At 41.2% G+C, this 14,912-nt stretch overlaps 1 long non-coding RNA gene across 4 annotated transcripts; it reads left to right on the forward strand.

Annotated features, from left to right (window-relative positions):
* Window positions 1–4,588: 4,588 nt before the first annotated feature.
* On the forward strand, window positions 4,589–14,089 carry LOC311265330. Of its 4 annotated transcripts, XR_014623571.1 has the most exons (7): window positions 4,589–4,742; window positions 4,830–4,903; window positions 5,592–5,701; window positions 8,765–8,934; window positions 11,615–11,655; window positions 12,642–12,809; window positions 12,910–14,089. It is a non-coding gene; the product is annotated as an uncharacterized lncRNA (long non-coding RNA). The 4 variants fall into 4 exon arrangements; XR_014623572.1 differs by lacking the exon at window positions 11,615–11,655; XR_014623573.1 differs by lacking the exon at window positions 5,592–5,701.
* Window positions 14,090–14,912: the final 823 nt, after the last annotated feature.

The raw sequence follows: 14,912 nt of genomic DNA on the forward strand, positions 1-14,912 counted from the left end.
TGTCAATTACTTAAAAATATATAATGTAATATAAGTGATTGCATAAGTATTCACCCCCTCTAAGGGGCTGTTTGTAAGAAAAGTAGATTTTTGAGTCTCACTCCCACCTTGTCAAATAATGACACTATAGCATTGTTAGGGTTAGGGTGTAAGGTTGACGGGTCGGCCGCCATCCCAAAGCGTCATTATTTGATCGCTAATGTGTAAATCTGCCTAGAGCAGGCTGTCCTCACAAACTGAACGACTAGGCAAGAAGGAGACTAGTGATGGAGGCCACCAAGACACCTATGACTACTCTGAAGGAGTTAAAAGCTTCAGCAGCTGAGCTGGGAGAGACTGGCCATACAACAACTGTTGCCCGGGTTATTCACCAGAGAGCACTCCACTGGAGTTCACCCAAAAGCATGTGGGAGACGCCAAGGTCAACTGGAAGAAGGGTCTTTGGTCTGATGAGACCAAAATGGAGCTTTTTGGCCATCAGACTAGACACTATGTTTGGTGGACACCTAACACTGCACATCACCACAAACACATCATCCCCACAGTGAAGCACGGTGGCAGCATCATGCTGTGGGGATGCTTCTCGGCACCAGGCCCTGGAAGGCTAGTAAAGGTAGACGATCAAATGAATGCTGCAACATATAGGGACATCCTGGAGGACAACCTGATTTAGTCTGCAAGAGAACTACGACTTGGAGAGGATTTACTTTTTCAGCAAGATGGTGACCAGAAGCATACAGCGCAAGCTTCACAGAAATGGTTTAAAGACAACAAGGTGAATGCTCTGGAGTGGCTGAGTCAAAGCCAACAGACAATTTGTGGCTGGACTTGAAAAAGGGCTGATTACATCTGATCCCAGTGCAACCTGACAGAGCAGTCAGCAGTCAGTCCACACAGACTTAGTGCTGTGATTGCGGCCAAAGGTGCATCTACTAAATACTAATTTGTAGGGGGTGAATACTTATGCGATCACTTATTTTACATTATATATTTTCAATTAATTGACATTACTTTGTAGAACCCTGTTTTCACTTCAACATTAAAGAGTTCTTTCTGGGGGCTGTCTGGGCATATCTATTCCACAGCACAGCAACACACCTCCACTGTTATCATTTTGCTGCTGTCTTTTTAAATACAGTTATCTCCCTGACTTCAGTTCATTCATGCTGCTGTTTTGTGCACGCTCTCCACCTCCACATCTCTGCCCTGTTTTTGCAGATTCACCAGTTTTATCGTACCATCAGCCTCATCAGCCACCACCCCCCCAGTGTCTGGACTCCATGGGGGGATTCTTCTTGCTGCTGCTCACGGGAGATGCACTTCAAGGTTCAAGATGTTATTGCCATATCAACATGGAATTTGTCTCGGTGAGCTCACCCAAACACAGACAAGGGAACCACTCACTCATATAATACATCATATACATTAAACGAATGTGAAAAGATATGATAAAATCAGAGGAATGAAATAAATACATAAATTCAATAATACGCTGAGGACAGAAATATAAATTAGCATCCGAGCCACCCACTAGCACAAGGGGGGGATTAGCCTACTAGCACTGCTCTGCATCAATTGCATTAAGTGCATAGTAAAGCAGAAACATTTGCTACCTGCTCAATATTTAAAACCTACCGACTAGTCTCCTCAGGTTATGTGCTTTTCTGAAGTCTGGATGTTCTCGTCTGAATACTTTTCAGTCTTTGTGAGAGGGGAGAAAATTTAAAAGGCTGTTAGCTGGGCATATCTTTTGTAATCTAGCATTATAGATTTCTGCTAGCGGAAAAGGTCACACCCAGTAATTTTTGATACAGTAAGCACCACCTTATTCGATAGTCTCTCATCCTCTGCTGACAACTTAATCAGACAGTTAAAAGGTAAGGTTGCTCTCTGCAATAGAACAGCATCAAACCATTGCTGGAAACACAATATTTTTTTGGTTGTCTTAAAAAGAAAAAGTCTCTGATGATCTTTCTTCAAAATAATTGTGCCGTTATCCTGCCATTTCAAAGTAGAGGAGACTGTCACTCCCAGAAATTTGTAGCTGTCACACGACTCCAATGAAAGTTCACTCTAAACTCCTTGGTTTTAGAGACATCTAAATTAGTTCCAGGTTGTTTCTGTTGCACTAGACAAACAGAGGTGAAATCTCACTGCTGTATACAGTTTAATCATTACCGGAGATCAAATCCACTTCTATAGCATCGTGAGCAAATTTGAACATTATCTAACAGACCAAGAATTTGAAATACAGTCATTTGTATACAGTGAGTAGTGTCCAAGAAGTAGACTGTGGAGACAGCACACATCCATCTGGGGCCCCAGTGCTGATGGCTAAGGGTTTAGATATTTTGTTGTTAAGATTGACCTCCTACACCCTCTCTGTTAAAAAACCAAGGACCCACTGACACAAAGATTGTTTAACTCCCAAATAAAAGAGCTTGTCACAAAACCTGGATGGGAGAATAGCATTCAATGCTGCACTGTAATTGACAAACAGAACCCTCGCATAGGTACCAAGAGCCTCTAGATGTCGAAGAATATTGTGCAGGCACAATGAAACAGCATCATCAACAGACCTGTTTACTCTATATGAAAACTGCTGAGGCTCTATGGCAACACTGGAAAGATGATTACTTACCTCAGATTCTCACCAAACCAGCTGTCCATCTCACGCTCCATCTTTCCATGTCTCGTGAACAGTGGCAGAGATGGCCTCAGACTTAGAGGTGCTGACCCTCATCCCGACCGCTTCACACTTGGCTGCAAACCAACCCAGTGCCTGCTTGAGGTTATGGACCGAAGAAGCCAGCAAAACCACATCATCTGCAAACAGCAGATATGGAATTTTTCTTGCCCATGGCTGCGCCTTGAGATCCTGTCCATGAAAATCACAAACAGGATCGGAGACAAGGGACACCCTGGACACAGCTCCCACTTTGGTTATAAAGGGACTGGATCGCCCGCAGCAGAGGGCCTGGTACCCCATACTCCCACAGTACCCCCCACAGTACTCCCCAGGGGGCACAGTTGTAGGCCTTCTCCAAGTCTACAAAACACATGTAAACTGGTTGGGGAAACTCCCATGACCGCCCCCACCAAGACCTGTATCCTAGTGTTTCAGGTCAGTTATTATGAAAAGTCCCCTGATGACAGTGAAAAAGTCATCAGACAGGCAAGACTAATTTGCAACAGCTACTTCTCTTAGTTACTATGGTCTGTTAGCACCCCCAGTGGTGTAGTTGAGAGAGTGAAGTGAGATTGCATTCTTCTTGAGACAGACGCGAGCAGATTAGCAGCTCCAACAGTAAACTGTGTGCAGGAAGTCGGATTTGGAAAAGCAGTATGATAAGAAAGCTAACAACTATAAACAAGGAGAGATTCTTGGAAACTCAGAGAAAAGTTATTCAACAGCCATGGAGCTGCCGACCTCGTCCTAATGGCGTGTGGCTTGAATATCCCGGGGAGTTACAAACCACTCAGGATTCGCTAATATCCTGATAAAATTATCAATTGGAGATGTTTAAGTTTCATTGAATTTGTTAAATACTGTGCATTTAGACGACAAAATGCTAATGGTTGGTTAATGCAGCTATGGACATAAACAATCCATGTTTATGTATTTTCTGTCCTGTCTGAAATTACAGTTATTAAGATATGTGTAATTTGTGGGAATATTGTGTATTGCGGTTCTGAGGAGAAAACTTGTGACCTGTTACAGGGGTAACTGAGTAAATTCTGCACATTTTGTGCAGGCTGGTGTTTGTTTGAGACTGTACTACAGACAGAACTGTGCTGCTCAAGTCACCATCATTCCATTGCCTCCTCGTTTTGATCCCCATCACCATCAACATTTTCTTACGACTTGTTGGATCTTCGCCATCATCATCCGTCTTCAGTCTCCACTACTCATCAGATTCTGCTGTTTTCACCTTCTTCATTCCATCGGGAGCCGGGACAGTCTCTTTTTTTGAGGGTGGTAGTAGAAACATAAGTGCACTCAAGCAACTCATGATATTGGGTTAACCAGACAGAGAGTAATTAATTTTTTTTTTGGTTATGGTTAAGTGTTCATTCTGAAGTCTGATGTGAATTTATTCTTTCCTATTGATTCATTCTTCTTGTGTCAATTATATGGTCATAAATTGTCATAAATTGTGGCTGAAGCACTCTGATGTCACTGCATACTGTCAGTGTGTCTGTTGATAAGCTTTCGCTCATTCCCATGTTATAGTCACCATTAGCACACTTTTCAAGTGAAGAGTGAAGATGATTTCACTCATAGAATTTTGAATTTAGCTAAATATTTTGCTACTCCAGGAGAACAATGTGAAGCCCAGGTGGAAAACCACACCATTAAATGAGACCAATAGAAGAGGAGAGAGAGTATTCATTTCTTTAATTTATTTATTTACATTGGCGAAGTTTAAATATTCCATTGCACCTGAATACACCCCTCAGCCCACTTGACCCCACGTGGGGGGGACCTAACCCTCAACAGCCAATCAGAGGTTACGCAGACCACGTTCAACCTGTCACCTCGGAGGTGAAGTGCAGACGTGTTTTTTTCCCTCGGTGCATTCTGATCTCAGAAACGGGAGTGAGCGGCAGCTACTTGCTAAAACAACAGAAAAAAGAGCAAAATCACGAATTAAACTCTGATAACTGGAAGATAAAGCCAGCGAGCCCACTTACTGGAAGACCGGAGCCGAGTGACCGAACGAAGGAGAAGAGTTACGTCGGTAAGACGAGTCATTTATTGGATTAAGAATATGCTTGCTAAAAGTCATCGTCATCGCGCATGCTAATGCTAGCTCCGTGTCTCACAGGCTAGTTACCTGCCATGTGGTGAGCTGTTGCCAGTTTCGACAACGCTGTGCTTGGCTTTGAACACAGAGCAACGGTGAGAAATGTAACTCTTTAACTGCTCTGATGCACAGTTTTCTGTTGTAGTTCTGTGTGCTAAAGAAAGTGGTGGTGGTCTCTGGTCTCTGAAAGTGGATTGAGGTGAATAAGGGTGCACAATATGGAGTATATTGTTATTTTATGCTGATGTGTATAGATTAAGAGGAAGTGTTTTGTTTTCATAATTTGAAAGGTAAATTGATACATGAGAGCACAGTTGTAAATACAGATTATTGAAGGATTTATTTCACTTAAAACTGAGAGTTGAAGTAAATTAGAGGGTCATTTTTAGTGCAGTTTCTCTCTCACTAGAAGGCCTATAGTGTAGGAGTAATGAAGCACACTTCTTTGATACCTCTAAAAACAATACTCCATTTATATACTGTTCTTTTACTTATACATATTATCCTGGGTTTTGATATGATTATTATATTTGATATTTTGAATGTTAATGGTTCCTTACCATAAGTGTTGAAATGCTGTTTACATGAAACCTGAGTACTTGAATGTCTAGTCCTCATATTTGATGTTTGATATATCTGAATGTTGTACAACTAAGATTTGAGATTTGATAAGATTGAAGATTTTGAAGATTGAGGTTTGATGCAATATTTTGTATTTTTGACATTTAAACCTTTAATGATGCATCTGAGAATAGAGTTTAATGAATATGACCTTGTTTATAGGTCAGGTTTTTGAGAGGACGGGAAAATCCGAGGACCAGGACGAGATCCCGGTTGTGACAGATGGCGAGCTAGGAACTTTGAAGGAGAGACACAGACAAGGAGATACACACGTACCCCTTCACACACACACACATTCACATCACACTTCCCTGAAATTCCCTGCAATTCCCTGAAACAATTCCCAGTTCATAAGGGCCCCAACGGACAATCTTATTTCATTTTTGTGTGCACACTTTTTGTTTCTATTCGTTTGGGTCATTTGTGTATATTTTTTGTATAAATTGGCTATTTTTCTTTATTCACTGTCAGGGATGGAAATTAGCACCCGCCAAATGCGGGTGAATTTGTGTGCTGGCGGGTGAATTGAATCAGTTTACCAGTCACTGTGGTGGGTTCATTCCAGTCAGATCTGATCCAAATTATCTTAATGATCGATATCTTGGTTAAGGCATAACAGTGCGCTTTCCACAACCATAGAGTTAGATCCGGTCAAATGATATGTTTCTGATTGGACCAAAGTGTCCGTTGGACTTCACTAGCAAGCCTTCACTTGGACTCTTCACTGCTACTAATTATTACTCGGTGCTCCGGTCAGCCGAGCCGGCCGTATATATGTCTATGGAGCCGGCTACCCCGTTGCTTGGCAACCATCGACTCTAAGTTGGAACTATTTTTTGTTGCGCACGAATAAAGGTAAGCAGGAGCTACTTTTTTGTCGGAGTTTACAAGAACTGAAGTAAATTAAAATGTGGCGTTACATCGCGGGAGTTAAAAGAACTGCTGAGGAGAGTGTAAAGGAGAAAGGGGAGCCAAGCGAGGTAAAGGCCAAGAAGAGATGTTTTAATGAAAAATGGAGAACAGCAGATAAATAAAGAATATATTTGTGAGAGACTTTACATTTTGAATATTATGGACTTTTGGAAGAAAGTGTGCTCATTCATTTATAGGCTAAATATAAATCGCTATTGTATCATATTTGTCTTAAATCCAGCTCCATTATAGCAGGTAAAGCACATCCTGACAGCTTGGAATACTACTGTCAGATACTGTTCCCCCTCTGTTCAATATGAAAGGAGGCTCACACATCTTTCAAATTCATACTCCTGACTTCTTTCCCCACAACAGATAAGTCCTGTGATTTTCAGGCTGATATCATTAAATTTGACCATTTACAACAGGGGGAATGCATCCTGACAGCTTGGAATATTACTGTCAGATACTGTTCCCCCTCTGAACAGTATCTGTTCAGAAGGGAACAGAACAGTTCCCCCTCTGAACACATATCTGACAGTAATATTCCAAGCTGTCAGGATGTGCTTTACCTGCTATAATGGAGCTGGATTTAAGACAAATATGATAAAATAGAGATTTATATTTAGCCTATAAATGAATGAGCACACTTTCTTCCAAAGTCCATAATATTCAAAATGAAAAGTCTCTCACAAATATAAAATGTTTTATTGATAGAAATAACAGTAGTTGGTTGTGTTAATAAAGACATAAAAACACAAACATATGTGCTGTTGTCCCAGTTTAAAAATATAACTAGACAGTCGTGAAATTTGGATTTCACTTCTACAATACAACATCTTCAGATAAAACTTGCAAAAAAAAAGTCAGGTTTGAGCCTTAGCTCTCTCCACAGTGCCTCTGTGGTACGAGCACAACAGCTTCGGGGCGAGCTTTTTGTGAACGCGCGCCTCCTTTTGCCTTTGGGCCATTTCGGACGGGGGCGGGATTTGGGGAAACAAATCTCAATGAGGAAACAGAGCTCGATACAACACCGGTATTGGCTTGTGTACGAGGAGGAAAGTCAACTGATGTACTGCTCGGTTTGTCGTCAACATGCATCGGACACTCAAAAATCGAACAGTTGTCAAGCACATTGTCAATCAGTTCTGTTGTTGCTTGCATGTCCAATTGGTTACTTTGATCATTTTTGCCCCAAATTACCTACTTTCCGCCACATGTTGGCTTTTTGATCTCTCTGCTTTTTGTTATAAGTGTTATAAGTGTTATATTTTATCTATAAGTGTTGATATTTTCCTCAATTCCGAATATATACATTTAATGAAAATAAGTTAAATGTTAAATAAAACCTGATTTAACATGGTAGATCCTTTTGTATTGTTTTTCATATGCAGTTATATTGCTATATATTACTAACCTTCTAATCACCTAATGATGCAATTTCCACTTCCTTTGTGTGGGTCCAGTGCAGTTGAACATTTAAATAAGTTGAAGTAGGCTCACTGTAAATTCCTGTAGTTGCAGAGAGATATTGATATAGATTTCTAACCATCTAACCTTCATTTTGAACCACTTTGTCTATTCAGACTTCATTTCCTGTTCTTTCACGACCTAGTAGATGACCCTTGGATAGTTTTACCCCTGTAATCATTCATTGGTATCACATAATTACTGAATAATCAACTCTGGTAACAAGTACTGATTGGGAAATACTATGTGCATGTCTTGTACAAGAAAAATATGTTTCTAGGCATTGTACTGTACACATCAAGGCTTAAATATAAAAGTGGCTGGTAAAAAAGTTGATTGGCTGGTAGATTTTAGAATTTACCAGCCACAGTGGCAGGTGGACAAAAAAGTTAATTTCCATCCCTGTTCACTGTAACAATATAAGAGTGGCTACTCAACAGTTATCCCTGTGTTGACTCATTATTGGTGTTCATTTACATGGCTCCCTACGAATTTGGGTTCTTCTGATTCTAGCCTATGTATTATTACTAATCTAAGTTATTTTACTGTAATTCATTTTTGTCATTGCTAAATTGGTTACAAATGCATAATCATACTGTCACTGAGGAGCCTTCATTCTACTAACAGTACAGTATAACGTTAGAGCATATTTTATTGCAGTTTTAACACAGAATATGAATTAGATTTAAATATATCGTTACTGCTGTTGCACCTGATGACACAAGGTTTTTGTAGCCTTACATTATTTTTAGCAATTGAATAAACACACACATTGTTAATATTCACTGTCAAATAACATTGCAGATTGAGAAATGCCCATAGCAGCACAGAGGACAAATGTCTCTGTTTGGACGGACACAGACATGTCATTGTGGTTTCCATGCGAAGAAGAAATCAGAAGTCTTGTATAAAATCATCTAGTTAGTGTTGTATTCTGTATTATTACATTTCAGTTTCTTCTCTGTGAACAAGTAACCTTCTAGCCAGGTCCCATCCTCAGTGACACCACAACCAGGACCCTCATCTGCATCAGCTTCTACCTCACCAGATGTAACACCTGACAGTGACACCTGGACAGACAGTGCCAGTGACCCCTTACAAACCCATCCAGTCTTTGGCATTGGTAAGTAATGAGGATTTAATCATGCTAATAATGCTATCATTAGTACTTTTTATCTTCATAGATAAAATTTACAAAGCTACATTTAAGGTTTCTTTTTTCTTTTTGTCAGTTTACAAAGTCACATGTAGGCGGATCTCAAGGTGCTGACTTGTTTCCGTTTTTCTTGAAGATGTTTCACCTCTCATCCAAGAGGCTTCTTCAGCTCTAACTAACTGGAGGGGAGTTGCAGGTTTTTAAACTATGTACAGGAGTGTCCTTACTCCTTGTGGAGTCAACTGGCCTTCATGTGGGTTGTAAGTGGACAGCAGAGTCTTGACCTGAGGAGTTGGTCCCCCTGTGTTGTGCCATTCGTTTATGGAGAGGTTGTTTTGTCTCCCCAGTATACAAATCTGTGCAGTCCTGGCTACATTGAACAGCATAAACTACATAACTCTGTTTATGCCTGGGTGATTTGTCCTTAGGATGGACAAGTTTCTGCCTCAGTGAGTTGGTAGGCATAAGGAGTGATGATGTTAATTTTTCTCGTCTCCTCCTCTCTGTCTGCTCTGAATCTTTTAGAGGTTTTGACAAAGGTCCAGTTTGGGTAGGGTAAGTTTTCAGTGCTCCCCTGATGTGCTTCGGTTCCTTCTCCTTCCCCTCTGTCTTTGTGGCATGGTGTCAGCCAGATGGTTTATGGTTCTGATGACCCCCCAGCTTGTGCTCCAGTGGGTGATGAGAGTCAAACAGCAAGTATTGATCTGTGTGTGTAGGTTTTCTTTACACCTCAATGTTGAGGCTTCTATCTTCTTCAGTGTGTATTGCACAGTCCAAGAAGGGCAGACTGTCTCCTCTGACATCTTCCCATGTGAACTTGATGTTATTGTCCACAGCATTTATATGTGCAGTGAACACTTCCACTTTCCTTGTTCTGATTTTGACCCAGGTGTTGTCCACATACCTGAACCAATGGCTAGGAGCAGTTCCTGTGAAGGTAATCAAGGCTCTACTCTCAACTTCCTCCATGTAGAGGTTGGCAATGATTGGGGACACCGGTGAGCCCATGGCACAGCCGTGCTTCTGTCTGTAGAAACCTTCACTGTACTGGAAGTAGGTGGTCATCAAACCGATGTAAGGCACTAATGTGGTCTGGGTTGAAGTTGGTTCTGCTCAACAGAGTACTGTCCTGTAGCAGACGTTTCTTCACCATCTTTCCCGCTTCTTGAGTGGGAATGCATGTAAAAAGTGCGGTGACATCATAAGAAACCATTATTTTATCTGAGTCCATCAAGTGTCCTTGATGGAGAAATCCTGTGAGTTTTTGATGTAGTGTTGAGTGTTACTGAACAAAGGGGCTAGGATACTGTTATTATTGGATCTATCTTAGTATCTTATTGGATATGTTATAGGTAACTGAGTTGATGCTGCTGCTGATGGGTCTGAGTGGTGCTCCTTCCTTGTGTATCTTAGGAGGGGTCCATAGATGCATGGGATGGCTTCCCCAGCGTACAGTCGGTAATACAGTGGTCTGCCGATGACTTTGTACTTTTCCAGTTTTTGCGGATATTCTATAACCTTCTTTTTGTAGCTACTGGTAGGATCTCACCTCAGTGTATCGTTGGTGTGAGTGTCACTGAGCAGATCAGTGACTTTGGTGCGGTAGTCCGCTGTGTTTAGCATTACAGTGCATCTCCCTTTGTCTGCCGGCAAGATGGTGATGATCTGGTCTCTTTTGAGTGATGCCAGGGCCTTCTTTTCCTCAGTAGTGAGGTTGGAGGGGGGTGCTTTGGCATTTGCAAGTGCGGCTGATACCTTCAACCGTAGCTATTGTGCTTCTGTGTCTGCCAACTTGTTTTTTTCTGATGGCTGACTCTGTTGCTCTGATGAGATCTACTACTGGTATCTGTTCTGGAGTTACTGTGGAGTTCAAATCCTTTGGCAAGGACATCCTTCTCCAGTTGGGTAGGCTCTCTGTTGGACAAGTTTTTCACCCACTTCTCTTGTATGTCTGGATGTGCTGTGTTGTTGATGTCCTTATCTCTCCAGGTGAGAGCTTCTGTTCTATGCCAGTTGCTTTGACATGCCTATAATGTTTGTAATGCTTGTGCCTTCTCAACAAACTTGGAGACATTTTCCAGGACTTTGTTTGGTAGCAGTGATGTTGGTTCCTCAAATGTATGGTCAGTCTTAGTAGTGAGTGCATTGATGGTGAAATTAATCTGTCGCACTCTTTCATTGAATAGCTGGTTTTGAGCCCTTGAATGATCCTTGTGGCCCTGTGTCCTTTCATGATGGAACCCAGTCGTAAGCTCTCAAGTCAAAACACAGGTGGTTCCTGTAATGAGCCAGCTTTCTGGATGTTCTTTTATACTCCCGTACTGTATGAGGCCAAACTTAAGTTTGGCTGGGAAGCATGTAAGCAAGGTAATGTAAGGAGAATGAGAGAACTTGAATTTGATTGTTCATATGCTTTGTTACTGTTTTTATGCATTTCATTCCGTAATGATATGTTGAAATGGCATAGTCTGTTATGCCAAATTATGATTTTTTTTTAATGTTTTCTCAGTCCGCCAGTAGCACTTCTGACTCCTCCTCTAACACCATTACAAGTGCCATGGCAAGGACACCATCACCTGCTCACAGTCCCAGGATGTATATTCAGACTATCTCTGCTCTGTCTCTCCTCCCTCTCCTGTGTTCGCAGCCACCTCAACTTCCTCTATGTCATCAGCTGCTGCTAGAGCTGTGAGTAATTTATTAATTAAAGCGAGGGTTGGTCAGATGGAAAAACCATCAAGTCCATGCTATAGTTTGAAAGTATCCAGCCAAAAAATCCCACTCACTCCACTCAGGCCTCTCTCCAAAGCCACTCCCCAAAAGCGTGAAAGTGCAGTGTGACGACTGCCCAATGTTGCCGATGGAGTGACAAGTCCTCGCGAGCGGTGAGGAGGAGAGTGTATTGGTGCATCGTTTTCATCAAAGTGAAAACAACAAAATTAGTGGTGGGCCTGCTACACATTTTTCATTTGTTAGTCTCAGTGATTCACAGATAAGCATGAATATTGTATTGGACTCATGATAATATGATGTTTTGCATGTTAGAGCTTCCATGATGAGAGAGTCGTTGACTCTGATGATGACTGCACACCAGAGCATTCCAGCTTAGTGAAACTTTCAGATTACAACTTTACTTGTCCAACTCCTCAACTCCTGTGAATGAGAAGTCATCATCTCTGCAAAAATTATAATAATTACAGAAAACTGGATAAGAATGAAGAACTGCTGCAGCCTCTGGTACAGTACCTCCTCCGCACCTATCGCTTCTGTGTCATCTGCAACCAGTGATGTCTGACCATACCACCTCAGGATCAAAAATGGATCTCAGCAGCTCTTTGGAAGCAGCAGCAATTGCATACCGACCTGAAAGTGTTGTATGATCCACCAAAGCCAGTGCTTATTTAACATCAGGCCCCCACTCCAGAGCGCTTTTTCACCCACCAGCTTATCTTGTGGATGCCATACCACCTCTGGAAAGTCAGGATTTCCTGTCTTGTTTGTGGCAAACAACTCACAGGCTGCAGGGTCCACAAGAGAGTCTGTAAGGTTCTGGATGTGGATAGATATTATCTGCTGATAACAGAGACTTATTGGTGCAGTTCCATGGGTTGCAAAACCAGTATGTCGTGTTATTGTGTGAATTTTTTATTTCTGTTGTATTCTTTTTTTTCCAGGCTTTAGATCTTCTGAACATGGTGTCCTCTGGCCCATCAGCTGTTACCACCAGCTCTGCCTCCGTCCATCCTCTCCCTACCACTATCACAACCACTGTCTCTGCTGCTGCAGCTACTGTTCACTCTGGATCACCAGACATCCCCCCAGCAGCACCACAGGAACAACTGGCAAGTCTTTTTTGATATGCTGTATCATTACATGTCTGTGGTGTCATTGTTTTGCTTGTAATAATGTCATTTTGCTGATTTAATTTATTTCATTTAACAGACTGTGTATAAGTACACCACCATGCCCCCTGGCCCATCAGCTGTCACCACCAGCTCAGCCTCCATCCTTCCTCTCCCTACCACCCTCACAGCCACTGTCTCTGCTGCTGCAGCTACTGCTCACAGCCAAAAAAACAAACAGTGCGAATGATGGTCAGTACCATCATTGCCCTGTGGTAGAACCTTCTGCCATACGACCAGAGGTGAATAGTATATGCTGCACGACACCAGACTCATCTGACAACAGGACGCTTCAGATGTTCAAAAAAGAAACCTGAATTTACACCAGGTGTGGAGAGCATGACACATTGTTTCTTATGATCAACAGGATCCCCTACCCAGTGGCCAGACTGTAATCTTTTGGTAGACTCGCCCTTTAATTGTGTGTGTACAAAGACAATAAAGGCAAGGTAAAAGGTGGTGTCGATGCAGAGGTATGAGCAGAAGGTCTGATTCAGTACATGTCTGATTTACTGTATGCAACTTGCAGTTCTGAGGTCAGGCTTATGCAAATGATGGTTCAAAGCTTACAGCCAAGAGCCTTGAAACATGAGGCAGAGCAATCTATGAAAATGTACCGTCTACCAATCATTTTCTACTTGCTCTGTGTCTTGCTTTGCAGGATGTGATAGATTGAAGTGGAACTTCACTGATTTATACATCAAACTCTATTTGCATGTCTTGGTAGTAGGCTACTACTGCATATATAAAGCCTTCAGTGTTCCCAGAGGGAGCTTTGTGAAGTCTAATAAATGTCCTCAAATGATGTCACCTGAGTGAGCGTTGCTTCTGGCTGAAGACTACAAGTTTGAAAATGAAACAAATCTGAAGGTGTGATGTTAGAGAGGAGTGAGCCCTCCAGACCTCTGTAGCCCGTTTCTCATCTCTGCTTGAGGCTACAATAGTCACTGCTAGAAGGACGCGCCTGAATCTCTGACCAGACTGTTGGCTGTTGACCTGCATTGTGGGTAATTTAAGTGTCAGGTTTTAACAAGGAAAAAAGAATGAGTAGAATAAAAAAGACAATATCTCTGGTTCAGCTGCATCGCCTTGGATCCGTTGTGATGGGACTGTGATATAAAAAACAGTTAGTTTTATTTAAGATCTCTGTGGGTAACATCTCCAAATGAGAACAGAAGTCTATTTCATGCATGAATTATTAAATCACAAAGTAATCTCTTTTTCTCAATGTTTGTTTTTTACTCTTAAACAATAATTGCTATTTTGAAAGTGTTACTGCAGTGGATACCATCCATCAACAGTATGAATGATTAGTCTTTTCATCCTCAGAAACTTGAATGAGATTTTATGATCTTTTATCTGTGACTGAAAATACATCTGTCCACTGCAGTGGACATTATGTGCCAAAGGGCATAATCTAGTGGGCCTTAATTTAGATAAACTGGGCCTTTATTCTATACAATACATTAACAATTGCTATTTAATTAAACTATTCAGGTGAAAATTATATAATGATAATCATAAAAATAATATTAATAAAAATAATAAGAAATAATCAGAATCTGGACAGATATATCAGTCATAGAAAAAAGAAAAATATTTATAAAATCTTAAGTATTTCTAACACCCTGGGAAGTGTGAGAAGTATTTGTTTTTACCTGGCATCCTCATACCTAAACTACTGAATAGGTCATTTGCCAGTGAGTCCCAAAATAACATGACTGTTGGACAGTCACGGTTGGGTTAAGGCAAGAAAACTACTGGGTTAGGTTTAGGAAGACATTGTAGTTTGGTTTAAAATAACTACTTAGTTACTCATGTAACTTCAGTTCTGAACATACAGACATTACTACATAGCATCGTAATATAACATCAGATTTTGTAATTTGTGGTCCATAACCTTGTAAGTTTATCAACTCTGGTTTTGCTTTCACACTGCAAATACAAAAAAAGCAAATCAAATCTAATCGATTTTATTTATATAGCCCAAAATTCACAATCACATTGCCTCAGGGGGCATTACAAATCTGTACAGTGAACAAC

The sequence above is a fragment of the Pagrus pagrus genome, assembly GCF_965226575.1.
Source record: "Pagrus pagrus genome assembly, chromosome: 2".
Lineage (NCBI taxonomy): Eukaryota > Metazoa > Chordata > Actinopteri > Spariformes > Sparidae > Pagrus > Pagrus pagrus.